The sequence below is a fragment of the Puma concolor genome, chromosome A1, assembly GCF_028749965.1.
Source record: "Puma concolor isolate L17-30 chromosome A1, mPumCon1.1.hap2, whole genome shotgun sequence".
Lineage (NCBI taxonomy): Eukaryota > Metazoa > Chordata > Mammalia > Carnivora > Felidae > Puma > Puma concolor.
This window is the reverse complement of record NC_141667.1, coordinates 44,578,130-44,589,688: the sequence shown is the minus strand read 5'-3', so window position 1 is coordinate 44,589,688 and position 11,559 is coordinate 44,578,130. Positions and strand designations below refer to the sequence as shown.

At 52.4% G+C, this 11,559-nt stretch overlaps 1 protein-coding gene across 1 annotated transcript in view; it reads left to right on the top strand.

Moving 5' to 3' along the window:
• The first annotated feature begins 654 nt into the window (after positions 1-654).
• FAT2 (FAT atypical cadherin 2) overlaps positions 655-11,559 on the top strand; it is an 84,378-nt gene continuing 73,473 nt past the window's right edge. The window contains exon 1 of the mRNA XM_086698466.1: positions 655-818. The gene's annotated coding sequence lies outside the window, so the exon portion shown is untranslated. The remainder of the gene's footprint in view (positions 819-11,559) is intronic.

Here is an 11,559-nt window from a genome sequence, read left to right as displayed (position 1 = left end):
AAGCCGGTGTTTATTCTTACCCCCATTTCACAGATGGAGCAACCGGAGCTTGGGGAGGTTAAGTCGCTTCTGGAAAAACTCACAGCTAATCACAGTGAGAAGAAGAATTACCTTTTATGGGAGGCTTTCCTGCTAAGTGACATCCATTTAACCTTTATCTTTTTTTTGATCCTCATAACAAGCCCGTGAGGTAGGAGTTATTATTATCCCCATCTTTTCAAAAAAGGAAACTGAGGCCCAGACTCAGTAACTCACCCAAGGTTACTGAGCTCGTGGGTGGCAGTGCTAGCGTTTTGAACCGGGCCTGGGAGGCTGGGGGGATCTCAGGGCTGCATGTCAGGGAGGACTGTGGGGAGCACTAGCTGAGAGCTTCCCCAGGCCCCTCACGGTCTCTGTGTGTCCTTGCATGACTACTACCTGCCTAGGGCCTCAGTTTATCCTTCTGGAAGCCCGAGGAGGGAGGTGGAAATGGGCCTGATTTCTCAGCAACTTTCCAGCCCTCATTTTCCATGACTCGATTCCCCACTGTGAGTTCTGGGCCACAAACCAGTTGGCTTCCTCCCTCCCTCTCCGTGAGACAGGGAGCTGGCAGGAGGGGATGATCCGCCTCAATTCTCCCACCTCCTTTTTCCTCCTCCTCCTCCTGGGCTGGGACACACCTACTCCAACTTTCTCAGCAGCCTCTTTGGGAGTGCGTGCGGGCTTTCCTGCTCGGAGTCTCTGCACCTCCCTCCGAAGCCTGTCAGCTTGGTGCTTGGGGAAAGGGCTCCAGCCCAGCAGCCCAGCCCGGGGCACCCTCCCCTGCCTGAAGGGCATAGGTAAGGCCTGCTGGAGGGTGGGAGGCTGGGGGAGGGGGTTGCAAAGCGAATCCATTCTTGTGCCCTGTCCCAGAGCAGGGGGCGGGGGGCACGGTTGGGGGCTCTTTGAAGGTGAGACGGGACCAGGAGATGGCTGGGGCAGGCACGGTGGGGGTAGGACAGGGGCACCTAGGTACACTGAATGAATCCAAGCCAGAGATGTAGCCAGCTTGAGCCTTGGGGCTGGGGATTGGGGCCGGGGAACGGGCAAGGCTAGGACTTTGATCTCATGGAGGAGCAAGGTCACATTTGCAGGCTTAGGAAGTTGGACTCATGTCCTTGGAAGAATGGGAAGTCTGTGCTTGGGCTTTCAGGGGATGAGCCTTCAGGGGGCATGTGGGGACATTTTCCTCTGTGGTTTTAGGGGGAAGTGCTGGGGTCAGGGGGCCAAGAGGTGCTGGCTTCTTGTGTGTGTCCAGGGAGGCAGAGGGGTCCTATTATGGACAAAGCCACCTGGTGTGGAGGAGGGAGGGAGGATCTAAGGGACAGTCAGATAACCTGGCCAGCCGTGGCCTTTGTGTGACTCTTGAGGCACTCTGACGAGACCTCAGCTCTCCTGGCTATAAAATGAGGGCGCTCACCATCTCCAGGGGCTGTGAAAGGCTGTGGGTCTAAGAGGCACCAGAGGCAGCACGGGGGTGGGGTGGGGTGAGTGGGGGCAGCTCTGTTCCCCTGTCTTGGGGGAAGCAGGAATCCGATGCCTATCTTTGGAGGCAGGACAGCTCGAGTGGAACGCTGAACAGAGATGCCAGGCCAGGGTTCAGCCCTCCACTGGAGAGAGGGTGTGCTGTATGCCCGGATGCGGGGAACAGCAGAGTATTGTGGGGTTTGCCGAGGGCTCAGGAGGGCCGCCTCTGTCGCCAGCCACGCTCTGGAGCTGGCCGCCTGGGCTCAGGAGACAGGAGGGAGGTCGAGAAGCAGGCACAGGGCTCCTTTTACAGATGGGGAGCTGAGCCTGGGCAGAATAACAGCGCCCTGCACGCGGAACACTACTCTCGGTCATTGTTACTGTGGATGTTTGCTGGGTGCTTCCTGTGTTCAGGGACTGGGCTGAGTGTGCACGGTCATTTGAAAATTGTGGGCTTTTGAAGCAGGGAAGATGGAAAGAGAATTTCACTCTTTGAATTTCTGTAACTCAGCAGGCTGTGTGGCCTGAGACAGTTCCATACCTCTCTGGGCCCATTTCCCTCCACATAAAATAAAGGTGGCTAGATTAGTGTATGACCCATTCTTAACTGATTCACCCCAGGAAGCGTGTTGGTCATGCAGAGCAGGAAGGACTGGCTATTTTGCAGGTGGGGAAGCAGGGGCAAGCTCAGGTTTCCCCCAGGGCTCTCCACGGAGCACGGGTTACACTGTGGCAGGGACATGCTATGTGCATGACGCTGGCTAGCCTGATAGAGTGCAACAGTGACACCCCCCTCTGCCAGGGGCTCCCCAGGCTTCAGTTTTCTCATCTGTAAAATGGAAGAGGAGCTAGAGAGAGTCAAGTTCTCCCTGGAACCCCCCTCTGATTCTATGACGCTTGGTGGTCTCCTTAAGGACTCAGGGGACCAGACCCAGAAGGACACGGACATTCTCCAACCCCTACGTGTCAGCTGTGGCTGTACTTTCTCTGGGGAGGGGTTGGCGGGCTCCGTCTACACCGGTCCTCTGGGAGTTGGGCCGCTGTACTCTGCTCCCTGCACCTTCTTCCCTGGGTACAAATGAACTCACCCCGGTCTACAAGTTCTCCTTCCAGCTGCCCCATGATAGGCTGTGGTGCTGGCATTGCTGGTGGCCAGGTGGGGCCAGGTATGTAGGAGAGAATGCGGGGCAAGGGCCGCGTCTTAAAGGAAACCGGGCAGGGGCACCTGGGTGGCTCGGTCGGATGCGCGGCCGACTTCGGCTCAGTTCATGATCTCGCGGTCTGTGAGTTTGAGCCCCACATGGGGGTCTGTGCTGACAGCTTAGAGCCTGGAGCCTGCTTCACATTCTGTGTCTCCCTCTCTCTGTCTCTGCTCCTCCCCCACTCATGCTCTGTCTCTCTCTGTCTCAGAAATAAATAAACATTAAAAATTTAAAAAAGAAAGAAAGAAAGAAAGAAAACCAGGCAATGGTGTTGGCACAATTAGGGACCTTTGTACCCCCTGGATGGGCCCTGCCCTTTGGGCTTCTTCCAAATTGGATGGGACAGAGCCTCTGGAAGTTTCCCATGCTTCCTGGGTCCCCAGCACCTGCTGAGCTGGCCCACAATCTCAATGCTACTGTTTCTATGGCTAATGGTCCTAATGCTTGTGTTTATAATGGGGGTCTCTAGACAGGCTTACAAAGAAAAGCCTGGGTCCAAATCCTGGGTATTTTTAGTTATGTGACCTGGGGCCTCAACTCCTCTAAACCTCAGTCTCTTTATTTGAAAAATAGGACGAATGACAGTCCTTTTCTCAGCGATTGAGGTGACATTTGAATGAGGTCACGCGTGTAGTGCACAGGGCCTTATTGGTTACATTCGTGGTCATCAATTATTCAGCTCCCTGTGCTTCCCTTGGGCGGACGCCATCTCACAGGACCCTGAAGTATTCCTTCGTAAGACAAGTCACTGTTGTGGTTATTAGTTATTTGTGTTTTTGTCTCCTGCTCCTGGCTCCTACTAAGGGTTGCTCACTGCTCTGGCATCCGCGTCTAGCACGGTGCCTGGCCAATCTGAGAAGCTCATCACATATCTGCTGAGAGAGCTAATGACTCTTCATTTCTAATTCATAGAGGAGAACGGTCACTTAGAGGGACGGAGGATTAGCCGGACCCAGCCACAGATAACTAAGAGTAAGGAGCGGAAAGATCCCTAGAGAGGATCGAATCAGACAGATGGAGCCCCTGCAGCCTCACCAGAGAAGGCTGAGAACTTGGCTGACGTCACACAGCAAGCGAGCGGGGAAGGCAGGACTACGACACAGGCCTTTTCACTCTCCTCTGCCTCTCTGCCGAGTCCGGTTCAGAAGGTATTGCTTCCCATGCGGGTCGTCAGTCTAGGAGGCCGGTGAATCATCCCCACGTCCCCAGAAGGCAATTTGGGACCAACAACCAAGTTGACCGCTAGACTGCAAGTTGCCTTTCAGGGGACAGGGGACATAAACCTCATCAGTCAGACCCCTTTCCCATCACCCACCAGCACACACACCCCCACACGCACATGCACACGTTCCTGCCCGCACACTGCTCTGTCACTATTGCCAACGAGCTGGCAGGTGCCTGTGACTGTACAACTAGAAGGGTCCTGAGGACTTCCCTGAAGTCTCCAAGAATCGGTGGTCCCATTTTACAGAGGGAACCATTGATTTTAAACATTCACCTAAAGTCACCAGTCTGTAATGGTGTCCTGGGTCATTGGGCAGCCGAAATGGATCCATTTCTTTCTTTCTTTCTTTCTTTCTTTCTTTCTTTCTTTCTTTCTTTCTTTCTTTCTTTCTTTCTTCTAATGTTTTATTTTTGAGGCGGGGAGGGGCAGAGAGAGAGGGGGAGACAGAGGATACAAAGTGGGCTCCACGCTGACAGCAGAGAACCCGATGAGGGGCTCGAACTCATGACCTGGACCGAAGTCGGAGGCTCAACTGACTGAGCCGCCCAGGCGCCCCAACGGGGAGTCATTTCTGAGCATGGGATTTAAGCATGGAGAAGAGAGCTCTCATTGACCGACCCCTCCACGCGCCTGTCGCCAGGTTGTCACGTGCACCTTCTAGTCTGCTGTGCTTCCCTTGCTGTTGCTAGTGTTGTGTTCTGGGTGTGGAGACAAGAGACACTCAGGAAAGCTAAGCCACTTCCTTTCAGTCACACGGTTCCTTTTCCCTCCCCACTTAGTTCAGTACACTTAATGGGCACTTACGATGTGCTAGGTCCCCAGAGATTCACCGTTGGTGGCAGCAGGCCCATAAATGGACGGTTTAATACCTCGAGGTGGGTAGCAAAATATAGGCAAACTCAGACTGGAATGAGGGCCCAGAGGAGTGATAGTCAGCCTAGTTACAGAGCCAATGAAGGAAGCCTTCTTGGAGGAGGTGGCACTGCACATCAGTCTGAATAAGGCTTAAATAAGGAACCAAAAGTAGGAAAGGCAATTCACAAAGAGAAAGCAGCATGTGTCAAGGTGCGGCCGGGGTGTGCAGGAAACCGTCAGCTGGGTGGAGAACATTTGGAGACCTGCAGTGAGAGGTAGGATGGGGCCAGGTCATCAAAGGCCTTACGTGACAGGCCAAGGAGTATGGCTTTTTTTTTCAATGTAGTTTATACATGATTTTTAAAACATTTTTTTCAACGTTTATTTTTGAGACAGAGAGTGAGTGGGGGAGGGGCAGAGAGAGAGGGAGACAGAAGCCGAAGCAGGCTCCAGGCTCTGAGCTGTCAGCACAGAGCCCAATGTGGGACTCAAACCCACGGACTGTGAGATCATGACCTGAGCCGAAATCAGCCGCTTAACTGACTGAGCCACCCAGGTGCCCCTATACATGATTTTTTTTTTAATGAGGAACTAGAAACATACAAAAGAAGATTAAAAAAAAAACTGGGATGACTGGGTGGCTCAGGCGGTTGGGCGTCTGACTCCGGCTCAGGTCATGATCTCACAGTCCGTGAGTTCGAGCCCCACATCAGGCTCTGTGCTGACAGCCTGCTTTGGATTCTGTGTCTCCCTCTGTCTCTGCCCCTCCCCCACTTATTCTCTCTCTCTCTCTCTCTCTCTCTCTCTCTCTCTCTCTCTCTCTCAATCTCTCTCCCTCTCAAAAATAAACATTTTAAAAAATTAAAAAAAAAAAAACATCGCCCAGCTTCAAGAATTGTGTTTCCTCCACCAACTCTTCCCCCATCAGATTATTTTGAAGCAGATCCCAGATATATAATTGCATCTGAAAATATTTTCGTCTGTTTGTTTAAAACAGAAGGACTTCAGAAAATCATCAGAGCAGCATGGCTTTTATTTTGTAAATATTGGAGGACTGTGTTGAGGGAGGTTCAGCTGAAGGGTGCCTTGGCTGTGGGGAAAAGCAGGAATTTGAGGAAGGGGATTGGAGTATTTTGTTGTCTCCCCCTCGGGCAAGCACATGCCTGATATTCCCGCTGATTAACAAAGCATCTCCTAAAACTCATCTCCTTCTGGAAGAGGTGATGCCTTAAACATGTTCCAGTTTAGAGCCTGGGGAAGAGAGAAATCCCTCCCCTTCTCCCACTCCTGAGTCTTGCTCCATCCCAGAGACTGGAGTGGCCCCTGTGAGGCACCTGCCTGTCCCCTGGCTGGGAAAATTGGGAGCCCACAATGGAGAACTCTCCATTTGCCAGATCCGGCGCCCACAGCAGTTGGTCTGGGAGCAAGCTGAGCAGGACCGTGCATGCCAGCAGTGGGGCAACGTTCGTGTGCGTGTGCTCACGTGTCCCAGGTCAGAGCTGCTGTCTGTACCTGCGGCACCCTTCTCTCTCTGGGTCCTCTCAGCAAATGCAAGACTACGTGGCACAAAATGCATCGTTTTAGATGCCCAGGAGCTTAGCCTGGGGAAGAGGCAGAGCTTGGTATCAGCACTGCACCATGGTTGGGTGCATGAGCTCTGGAGCCAGGGTGCTCTCGCTCCAGTTCAGCCTGTCCCGCTGTCTATGCCTCTGATCTTGGGCACATAACGTCACCTCTCTGAGGGTGCAGGGGTGTATAATGCCATCTACCTCGTAGGGCTGCTGCCTCTTCTTAGCATAGTAGCCAGGACATATGAAAAGCTCACTAAACATTAGCTACTATTACAGATTTGGAGTCTCCTGAAGTCTGGAGAATCGATTCAGCAGCATCATAGCATTTTGGAAAATTCAAATCCTAGAATCTCAAACTCTTGGAAGCATATAATTAGAAGAGCCCTATTAGATCCCTAGCATAAGTCTCTACTCTGTGAAGATTCTCAACACAGTGTCTCTGTACTCTTTTTTTTTTTCTTTTCATAAACATTCAAGAGCAAGGTGCATCAACCATTGTAAGTTACAACTTGACGAATTTTACAAAGCGCTCACAGCAGCGATAACCAGCAACCAGAGCAAAAGCAGACACGACCCGTGCACCCCTCCCCCGCCGTCCCCCAGAGCCCTCCTGATGCTCCTCGCCAGTCCCTACACCCACCCCCTTACACACACAAACGTAGTGATTATCCAGCCGGCTGGGCTGTTGTCAAATACCTTCTTGTGGAGTGTGTATCATCATTAGGCGAGCCCTAATTATTAGAGAGGCTCGGTGAGTTAATTTGGAAGTTGTCGATTAAACTTTACCTTTAAGTTGTTTTGTTTCTACTGTCATACTTCAGTGGCAGCCTCGTTTAGGGCTGAGCTCCCAAAATGCCTAGGCCTGCTTTTAAAAACACAGATTCCGCAGCCCCATCCTGAGTCTAGCACCAGAATGTGGGATCTGGTGTGGGACCAGGGAATCTGTGTTTTTACAAGCTCTCGGTGAGGTCCAGCTGGCTTTGGGAACCACTCAACTAGTGTTTCAGAGCTCGGACTCAACTTGGAGAGGCTACTTTTCCAATCCATGTTCCATCTTACTGGCCATTGACCTTGGACAAGGCTCTCGGACTTTCTGACCCTCAGGTTTTTCACTTATCAGATGGAGACGCAATGATAGGACTTATACTGTTGGGTTGTTGACGGGCTCTGACAGGCGCATGTTCACTAAGTGAAGACATAGTCAGCAGGGCTATTACTGGGAAGAGCCCCTCTGTGGTGTAGCCAAAGGAATATTGGATTTGGTATCTGAAGCCTTGTGTTTGCGTCCTGACTGGGCCACTTGCTGGCAGTATGACCTTGGCCAAATCTTTTGACTCCCCCTCTCTGGGTCTCGACTTCCCTCATAGGGTCTTTGAGGGGATCAAACAAGAGAAGGGATCGGAAAACTGCGCTGAGGACAGAAAAATGCTGAGTGAAGTAAACTCCAATGAATGGGGACTCAGCTGAGCCTGGGAACCCAGTGGAAAGCGGGCTTGCCTTGCCCTTGCGGTTAGTGGAGGGCGGGCCAGGTGGGGGTGGGAGAGGGAGCTGCTGAGACCTTGGTGTTCCACAGTCCCGGTATGCCCTGGCACAGCTCCCGTGCTTCTTGGTTTCTGACAACTGTCTCCTTCCTGGCTTCTGGGGCAGGAAGAACCCAAGATCCCATAGCGATGAAATCCCGTGCAATGTGCCATAGCCAGAATGCTTTTATTATTTCAATGTCTTCCCTTTTATTAAAAGCTCTTTGAAGCCCTTTACTGGCATTTTTAGAACACTGTTTAATGAAGTGTCATAGGCATACGAGAAATGCACAAATCCTAAGCGTATGGCCCAATGAATTTTCCAGAAACTAACCGGTTCCCAGATGAAGAAACAGAACATTACCACCATTCCAGAAACCTCTTTTGTGCCCCTTCCAGTCACTAACCCCCTCACAGGGGAACTTTATCTTACTGTAATCCACAGATAAGTTTGCCTGTTTTTAAACGTTATATAGTTGGAAGAGTACAGTACGGACTCTTTTGCATATGGCTGCTTTCGGTCCACAGTATGTGAGTGGGATTCATCTGTATTGTTGCCCAGAACAATACTTCATTTCCCCTGATACATAGTATTCCCTTATATGACCATTCTACAGTTTACTTATCCATTCTGCTCTTGATGGACATTCAGGTTATTTCTAATGTAGGGCTATTATAATGGTGCTTCTCGGAGCAATCTTCCTGAGTCTTTTGGTGAATATACTTCCGTTGTGTCCCCTAAGAAGATTGCTGGGTCATGAGGTATATGTATGTGGATCGAACCCTGTTATTTATTTTTTAGTTTTTTTAATGTTTATTTATTTTTGAGAGAGAGAGAGACAGAGCACAAATGGGGGGGGGGGGAGACAGAGAGAGGGAGACACGGAATCCGAAGCAGGCCCTAGGCTCTGCGATGTCAGCACAGAGCCCAATACGGGACTCGAACCCATGAACCGTGAGATCATGACCTGAGCCGAAGTCGGTGGCTTAACCGACTGAGCCACCCAGGTGCCCCTCGAACCCTTTTATTTTGAAGCTTAGCTCAATTTACTGCAAGTAGAACATGGTTCATGGGGTTGAGGGATTGAGTCTCTACTCAAGAGATGGATAGACCTGACCACAGGATGATAAATATTTGCCTCCAGGGTCTGAGGTGTTGGGGGCACAGACAGGTTTGCAGATTCAGAGGCTCTCAGGTGAAAGTCAGACGCGGGAATCAGACCTGCTGCTTTCCCTCCCCGGTCTGCTCTTGCATTTGACTCTAGAGATGGCTTTGTGTCTGCTTTGCCTGAGGGCCAGTCTTCCCCCCAGTGTGGTCAGCAGACCACCTACAGGGGAAAGCGTGTACCCCCAGCCCACCTCAGCTCTACTAAATCAGACTCCTTGAGATGTGGCTGTGATTTTTCACACACTGGCATTTGCGAAGCACTTCTTAGGAGCTTGCGGTCTTTTCCTCTCTTCCCCACCCCTCTCCACTGGGGCCTAGGAGAGGGCCACCTATGGGCTATCCACTTTGAAAGGAGGCGTGGTAAAACATAAGATCCTAAAAGAAGAGGTGACCTTGTTCAGCAGATCTCAAACACCAGTCTCACCAAAATCACCCCGGGAACTCGTTAAACATCTATTCCTGGGCCCCACCCCTAATGATTTTGTTTAGTAGATCTGGGGTGGGGCTGGGAATACGTAACCCCCACCTCCACCCCCTTAGGGAATTTCCAATGGTGGGAACCACTGGTTCAATTCAATGGCCAGTCCTGTCCTGTGAGAAGACAGTGGGCCCAGTGACTCTGTTCCGTGTCTGCCATGGCTGAGTGGAGCGCGAGTCACAGGGAAGAGGGGAAAGTGGAATCGGTGTGGACGGAGCCCAGGGGGCTGGAGTGGGGAACTCCAAAGCTTGGCCAGGAGCCCGCCAGCAGAGGCTGCTTAGCATCTCAGCACGCACCTTGATGCTCACACATATCCCTAACCCTTTGGTGCCCCTACCCCCCCACCGCCACAGTCAGGTTCAGCCAGCTCCACTGTACTGACAGGGGCGGGGGTGGGGGGGGGGTTTCGGACAGCGGAACTGCCTGTCGTGTCCCACTGCTAGAGTGCCGCTCCCTGCCTGCTGAGGCCTGCCCGCCTGCCGGCTTTGTTCTAGGCAGTTCTGCTCAGCGGGATTTGGACTGGGCTGAACAGACAGCATGGCTAGGCGAGGCCAGGCCCGAGGGAATGGGATGGAGAGAGAAGGCTGGAGACAGAGCCTTTGCCGAGAATCTGTGTTGGCTAGGCTGAGAGGACCCGTGGTTATATGATCCCTCCCTTCTCGCAAGTGCTATTTCCAATCGCAAGTGCTATTTCCAGCCCCCCCCCCCCCCCCCCCCCGGGGAATGGGGAGGCAGGCCAGGGAACTGTTAGACACACAGGTGATCTGAGTTTTAACCCTGCCTCGGCCACAGTCTCGCTGTGTGAATTGAGTAACCTCTCTGAGTCTCATTTACCTCGTGTACAAAATGAAGATAATTCTAGGGCTACTGTGAGCGAGTTTAAAAGTGATAACGCATGCCAAGTGCTTAGGGCGGGCCTCACCACAGAGTAAATGTTCAGTAAACATCAGCTGGGACCGGAGTCTGTGCCTCTGTAAACATTTCCTACTCTCCACACGTCACCACCCAAGGGGGATCGTTTGACAGTGGCTCAGTGGAGGGTTAGCTGCTAAGGCAGGAGAGCAGGGACCAGTCCCCATTCCCAGATGGATGAGTGGAGGTCCCATAAATGAGGGCATTTTCTCAGGGGCTCCACTGGGACCCATGCTTGGGCCTCTGACAGGTTACCAAAGACTCTTGACACCAAGGCGTGGGGACTCATCTTCCCCACAGGGTCTGCAGGTGGGGGCCCATGAGCGGGGTGCCCTGTGGGTTTTCTCAGGCACCAAAGGCACTTCTTCTTAACTGAGCCTCCTCTACAGCCTGGTGATCACCTTCTCCAATTTCTACGTGAAGACACTGAAACTCAGTCAGGTTCAGTAGTTTACTCTAGGTCACACAGCCAGCAATGGGCCCAGGCAGGACTCAAAAGCGGGCTGCCTCGGGCCAGAGCCTGAGCCCGTGACCGCCAGGTTATGTGGCCCTGACAACAGCCTCCCCACCCCTGGGGTCCTGAGTTAGAGGTAGACCTGGCTGGGAGCGGCCACAGGTGGCTGACGGTAACACGCACAAGGCACCACGAGAAGCTTCTATCCCAGCAGCATCTCAGAACCAGCTAAGGGGAAGGACACTCACGTCGCCGGCGGCTACAGGGCCTGCTATTTCCTGGGAAGGTAGCTCGTTGTGTCCTGGGCAGAGAGGGGGGCAATGCCGCATGGCCTCCCTACCCAGATCACATAGGATGGGGCCCAGAGAGGCCACCCCCGCATGTCAGCGGCAGAACGAAAAAGGTCGAAGTTCACGTTGTTGTGGTGTGTTCACCGCATTCTCTACCTCCTGTCTTCACTGCCACCTCACGCCCACCCCACTGCCCCCCTCAGCCTCTGAATGCCATCGCATCTGTTAGCTCTCTGCACCTGTTACGGGGGAAAAGGGTGACAAGAATAGAAGTTATTCTTACTATTTTGACGCTGTTTAAGCTGCTGTTGGAGGTTTGCTACGGACCATTGTGAGGAGAGAAGGGATGTCACAAAAACCCACAGGTGTGTGTGTGTGTGTGTGTGTGTGTGTGTGTGT